Below are 6654 nucleotides of genomic sequence, written 5' to 3'. Positions count from 1 at the left end.
AATCAATCAATCCTAGTTGTATTTTTCTGGAGAACCCTGTCTAATACAAATTTTGGTATTTTGATGAGATAACATTTGAAATGGTGGGCTCCCTTATACGGGTAGGCATCATCAATTCATTCAGGGTCTAAATAGAGCAAAAGGCAGAGGAAGGAGGAATCCATCCCTTTTTTCCCTGCCTCACTTTTCAGCCTGGGACATCTCATCTTCTTCCCTTGAATCTGCTCCCCAGGTTCTCAGGCCTTCAAACTGGGACTGAATTACATCACCAGTTTTCCTGGCTCTCCAGCCTATAGATCAGGAACTGTTCAGCCTCCATAATGACATAAATGAACTTCTCATGATAAATAACACCTATATCTACATCTACAGATACAGCTACATTTATGTATTATAGATCTAGTTATAGATCTCCTGTTGGCTTTGTTTTCTTGGAGGACCCTAACTAATACAGCTTCTTTTCTGAACTAAAGTATAAATGTTGCACATCAAACTGATCCTGGCCAACCCAGGCAGTTTGTTGATCTCCTGTCTCCCAGACTGCATTACTGCAAATAGTGACTATCAAAATCTCATCTTCACCAGTGTTTCACTGAACGCTGTACATTGTGAAGTTCTTAATTAATTTTTGGTTTAAAAGGAGCATGTTTAGGGGCTCCTGGGTGGCTCGGTCGGCTAAGTGTCTTCCTTTGGCTTGGGTCATGATCTCAGGGTCCTGCATTGGGCTCCCTGCTCAGTGGGGAGCCTGCTTCTCCCTCTGCCCCCCTCACCACTCATGCTCACTCTCTCTCATTTTCAAATAAATAATCTTAAAAAAGGGGGGGGGAGCATGTTTACCATTCTTCTTTATACATATGTATTTAACTAAAACCCTTTTTTCAGTTTCAATTGGTCTAATATTTACCTAAACTTGATTACTGAAAGAACAGCTCAAGCAAGATTAGCCATTCCTAATCACTGCCAACTGTTTAAAAAAAAAATTCAAATGATTTCACATCAATGACCTGAAATGACACTTAATCACTAGGATTTCCGACAGCCTAGAGGAATGAAAAGGTTTCTTTTCTTGATCATTACACCACGTCTGTCTGTATGGTGGTGAGAGGGGAAGGGTTTCAATGACTCAGTTTTGTAAAACACCAAAGGGGGACGGGGAAGACAAGCGGGCACAAGGAAACTAAGGAAGGTCTATGAACTTCCTTATTTCAAAGAAGCAGAAGTGCTGAGAAATGGAAGCCAATCTCCATATTATCCACAGGACTTAAAGCTCTCTGATGTTCCAAATCAGTCTTAACTTTTTGATACTAATGAAACCATTTATTCATTTCCAGAAGAGCAAACTCTTGGTCATATATTCTGTAATGGAAAGATGGAGAGGGTATGGATTAGTCAAATGGGAAAGAATCAGTAGGATTTTTATTTTTTTGAAGTACATGCTTGGCTTTGGCAGGAACCTCAAGCTTTCATGTAGTAACATTATATTTCCTTTCCCAATCAAGTCTGGATTAGTGGAAATGAAAATTAGTTTCTGTTTCCTAAGCCACTGAAAACAAGGGAGGATGGCTTAGAGCATTCTTCTGGCTAAAGCGATTGCTGTTTAACCAAGGGCAAGCCACAAAGCCGAATCCCCCACTCCAATAATCCCGAGCTCAATTTAACACTCATTCTGCACAAGAGAAATCCAACACTCATGACTAAGAGAATCTAACTCAAAAGCAATAGCATCACCTTCCTTCACTCCCACCAAGTGAAAATAAACTGGAGAATGGCGGGGCTCCAAAACAGTGAGTTGCTAATCATCATGGGTTTTGCCTCTTTTAGAGGAAATGATATGTAATCCAACGCCTGCATGGGCCTTTTCAGGAAATTGCTCATCTGTCTAATTAAGCTCTTCTTTCTCCACAGGTCTGCGGATACACTGAACAGACATATGGCTTCCAGAAAACCTTCCTGCCTTCTTTCTGTTGGCCACTGGAAATTTCTGATGTGGTGGAATCTCCTTAAAATGGAGATTTTTTTTTTTTGGTAATCTCCATTTTTAAGGAGATTCTGTCACCTTGTATTAATTTCTGGGTATACTTCCTGACACTTCATTAGAAAGGGTCATTTCCTATCAGGAAGCACTTTTGAAAAAAATAAATTAGAAGGTCCACGAGACGATGCAGATGGCTTCATAAACCTTGCCACTAGCTTTGGGCCTCTAACTGCTCACGGACTCCAAGTTTCTATGTGCTCAGGCAAGAATGTTCCAGCCTGTTTATTTGTTTTTCCAGTGGAATAGTTATTATTCTTTGACCTCTGCTCCTTTCAGAACACACCGCAGAGAACCTGCCCTCTGTCCTACCTTCCACCAATGAACCTTGCTTTTATTTCCTGTCCTTGCAAAGTTAGTACAACCTGCTTCACTTCTGCAACAATAATTTACCATTTCCTTCCTTTTACGTCAGCTTCTTCATTTCAACTTCAATTAAAGAACATTGTAACAGACATTTATGGAGTCCAGTGTCAGATCCTGGGGACATGAAACAAAATAAGACGAAGGTTTTGTCCTCAAGAAGCTTGCAATCCAGGGGGAAGAAAAATACAGAATTAACCCCAAACCTCGCATTCAACTACAACAGCTGCAAAAAAGAAAAAGGAAAAAAAAAAGTCTTATAAACAGCATGCTAAAGAAGCAAAGAGGAAAAAACAAGACGTCATTATCCTCTCTACTTATGAAAAAAAAAAAAAACAAACCCAACTATCATTACTTTGAAATGCTACAATACCTTGCAAATAATACTGTTTAAATATATGGTCATACATCTATAGTTAGAGAAGGGGGATCAGCAAGCATCCTCTGCCACTGATGTATTGTATCTAAAATACTTATAAGAAGGAAAACTGATTCTTATTCTTAATTTATATTCACACAGAATATAATGATAAATGAAGTTAAAAGAAATAATGATAAATGAAGTTAAAAATAATAAATGAATGAATAAATAAATAAATAATGATATAGATGATAGATATATAAATGATATGATAATAAATAAATGAAGTTAAAAAAATGATAAATGAAGTTAAAAGAACCAAAGATCATAGCATTTAAGTCTATTGAAGCTAATAACTGCCCCCCACCACCACCACCTCAAAAAGCACACTAGCGTGATAATAGTAGAGGCCTAGAACTTAAGTCTCATTCAGTTTTATCCTCCCCTTAACCCACCTTGAATCAAAACTACACAACTTCTTAGATCTGTTGAAAGACATCACAACAGAGATAATATGGGGCTTCGAACAAATCTCTGAATTTGAGATTTAACATTCCAGTAGTTCTGGAATGCGTTGGGCTCTATTCATGCACATCAGAGTAGTTGAGAGGCGATTTGGTTCATTGCAGAACAACCCAAGCCTATATGTTCCTAAGAGCTGCTACATTTACAGGGTCAGAGTGGATCCAGGCAAAGCCAGTTCCATTCCATTCCACAATTACTTGAGCCTGGGGAGTCCTTAGTATTGGAACCTGTATCATGCCCCATCCCACAATTACCTGATTGCTTAGGGAAGCAAAGAGGCACCGTAATGTAAAAATATTCACAAAACTGCCGACTAATCTCTTGTAAGAATAGTCACCACTTACCCTTCACTTGGCTCTTGCTTCTGTCTCCACCCATCACATTAACACCAGGTCTGGTTGAGGGTATGGTTGTTGCAGGCATTTACAAACAATGCAAATGCAATGCGCTAGGTTGCAGGGCAAAATGGCAAACATTGCAAAAGTTTTAGTGTTTCAAAAGACAGTTGAAAGTGATGTTGGAAAACTTGGATCACACGCACACAAATGAATTGCCTCTGTGAATCTGTTAATAATTAATAAATAGGAAATCAATAAAGATACTGGTGTGATAGGCATGGCAAAAAAGAATTATTTGAAAAAAGGGATTAAGATAGTCCTTCAGGATAATTGACAAAGCCCTCACTTCAGGAAAGATAACCTCAAGTGTAATAACATTGCAAAGTGTATACATATGTTAAGTGAAGATTTTGATACTGCTGTCATATGATTTGATTAGAAAAGATCAGGCTGAAAAAGAATGATCAGTATTTGATTCGTCTCTGTTTTCTCAAAATGCTTAATAGACTTTTTTAAAATTTCCAGTAAAGGGTCTAATTTTCTCTTTGTTTTATAAACATAATGAATATAGGAAGCATTAACAAGGTTCTGGGCAAGGTGGACAGTATCTTCAGGAGACTAGTTTGACAGTATTAAGATTTTTTTTTAATTGAAGTCTAGTTGACATACAATGTTGCATTAGTTTCAGGTGGACAACACAGTGACTGAACACCTCTCTACATTCTGCTCTGCTCACCATCATCCCTGTGACCTTCTTATTCCATAAGGGGAAGCCTGTGTCCCCCACTCCCCTTCACCCAGCTTGCCTGTGCCCCACCCCCACTGCTGGGGCAACTCTGTCTGTTCTCTGTATTTATAGGTCTGATTCTGCTTTTTTGTTTGTGTAGTCATTTGTTCTGTGTTTTTGTTTTTTGTTTTTTCTTAGATTCCACCTACAAGTGAAGTCACATGCCGTTTTCTTTCTCTGACTTATTTCTAAAGTGCTAAATACAATTTAACTTAAATTTATTTAAATATAAGTAAGAATAAACAAATTATCAGCAGGAGATTTCCTTTCCCTTTAAAGACACAGAACCAATCACGGTTCTTCTAACTACTTATTTATTCATTTATTTTTATAGTTTGTTTATTTATTTGACAGAGATCACAAGTAGGCAGAGAGCAGGCAGAGAGAAGAGAGGAGGAAGCAGGTTCACTGCTGAGCAGGGAGCCCGATGCGGGGCTCGATTCCAAGACCCTGAGATCATGACCTGAGCCGAAAGCAGAGGCTTTAACCCACTGAGCCACCAAGCGCCCCTTTTCTAACTATTTAAAAAATATGTATTTTAAGTAGGTTCATTTTCAGGAGCTTTAAATACATGACTATGAAAGAACATCCGTCAAAGAAAAAAGTCCATTAAGTATTGAATTCCAATTTATGAACCTTGGGTGGCTAAGGATGAAGAGAGGTCAGGTGCAATGCTTTGAAGCCCCTAAATCAGCCTTTGGGTCAAGAAAACAGCCTCCTCTTCCCCAAATGCCCCACCCCTCTGCGCATGGAAATTTTTCTGGAACTCTATTGGGAAAGTGCTGCTCTCTCTACTGTAAGCTACAAAGCCCTCCGTGGGAATCGATTTTCTATCAGCCCTTTCCTTCTAAAGAGGTATCCTCGTACCATATAAAGAACCCGGATGTTTTGGAGTCCAACAGGTTGTTTCAATTCCACCTTTGTATTTACAAGCCGTGCAATGGGGACACGTCTCCTACCTTTCAAAGCCTTAATTTCAATGTCTGTGATAGGAAAGTAATAAAATCTACCTCACAGAGCCACCAGAAGACGACGAATGAAGCCACCATTCTGAATGCGCAATGATGTGCAGGCTTCCTAGCGGGCATATTTATAAAAAGAAGTTGGTTCCCACCACTTCCCCCAAAACAAGAGAGATTATGGGGAAGCATTAGCCCTCTGGCACCTGGTGGGAAAGGAGGAAGTGAAAGGCGAGTAAGGGAGCAAAGAGGAGATGGAGAGGGTAGAGCCGGCTGACTTCACTGGTGTCATCCCCTCACCCCTCCCCACTGTCCTGCTTCACCCACAACTGCTTCTCCTCTCACAGGGATGAGGGATGAGACAGCTATGTGTCAGACAGAAAGTACAAACTCCACGCATCCGACTCAGAAACCGGGCCAAGCTGCCTGGAGCAGATAATACATACAATTGCCCTGATCAAATTCAGAGGCTTCCGAGTTCAGCCACTCCAGGTGGAGAGGTTCTCCTGTTCCTGGCAGGAAACTCCCCCGCCTCTGAGGGACCGTTGCTAATGGTTTTTTAATCTCAGAGTCAAACCTTTCATGAATGAGGTTTACCGAGTGAGTATATGGGTGGGGGGGGGGTTAAGACGGTGTATAAAAGGAGGTCTTTTCCAGAACTTGAAGAAAACAGATAGTCAACAAAACACTGGCCAGTGTTTATATTAGTCTTTATCTTCAAAGTCTGAGCACTTTCATCTACAGTCAGTCAACAAATATTTATTAAACCCTGAAACTATTTGCTGTGGCAGGCATGGTGAGTAACAGAGAAGAGGGGCAGGGTGAGCGTACAGACTCTACTCTCAAGAAAACTGCCACCAGCTTAGGGGCACAAGCCCTCCCCCTGTGTGAAATGACTGGCCAAATGGGACAAAACAAAAACCGTCTATCCTCTCGTGATGGTGTGTGAGGAATGCCTCCTGCCTCAGAGTGCTGTCGTGAAGCCCAGGTACAATGAAACACTGAAGGCTTCTAGCAGGAGCATGTGTGTTGAACAAATTCATCCTCCCTTCCCCTAGGAGAAAATCTAGGGCAGAGCAATGTCAAAGCCAAGGCAGCAGGCAGTTACAAGGAGGAGGTTATCAACAGCTAATGCTGCTGAGAGATTTTGACAAAAAGGAAGTTACAACTGACCTTTTAGAGAACTGTTTCTGAAGTGTGATGAAGATCAAAGTCCGTTAATAACAAAGAGGTGGGAAAGGAAGGCATATCAAGGAAGTGTAGCCAACAGGCATAAAATATAACTTTGA

General features: G+C 40.4%; 1 long non-coding RNA gene across 1 annotated transcript; it reads right to left on the bottom strand.

The window, feature by feature from the left end:
• Positions 1 to 830: 830 nt before the first annotated feature.
• Positions 831 to 3786, bottom strand: LOC122892070. Its single transcript, XR_006381357.1, has 3 exons — positions 3626 to 3786; positions 2426 to 2621; positions 831 to 1356 (listed from the first exon to the last, which is right to left on the bottom strand). It is a non-coding gene; the product is annotated as an uncharacterized LOC122892070 (long non-coding RNA).
• Between the last annotated feature and the right edge of the window lie 2868 nt (positions 3787 to 6654).

Source organism: Neovison vison, chromosome 12 (assembly GCF_020171115.1).
Source record: "Neovison vison isolate M4711 chromosome 12, ASM_NN_V1, whole genome shotgun sequence".
NCBI classification, from domain to species: domain Eukaryota; kingdom Metazoa; phylum Chordata; class Mammalia; order Carnivora; family Mustelidae; genus Neogale; species Neogale vison.
The sequence above is the reverse complement of the archived record's forward strand: the minus strand, read 5'-3'. Positions and strand labels throughout refer to the sequence as shown.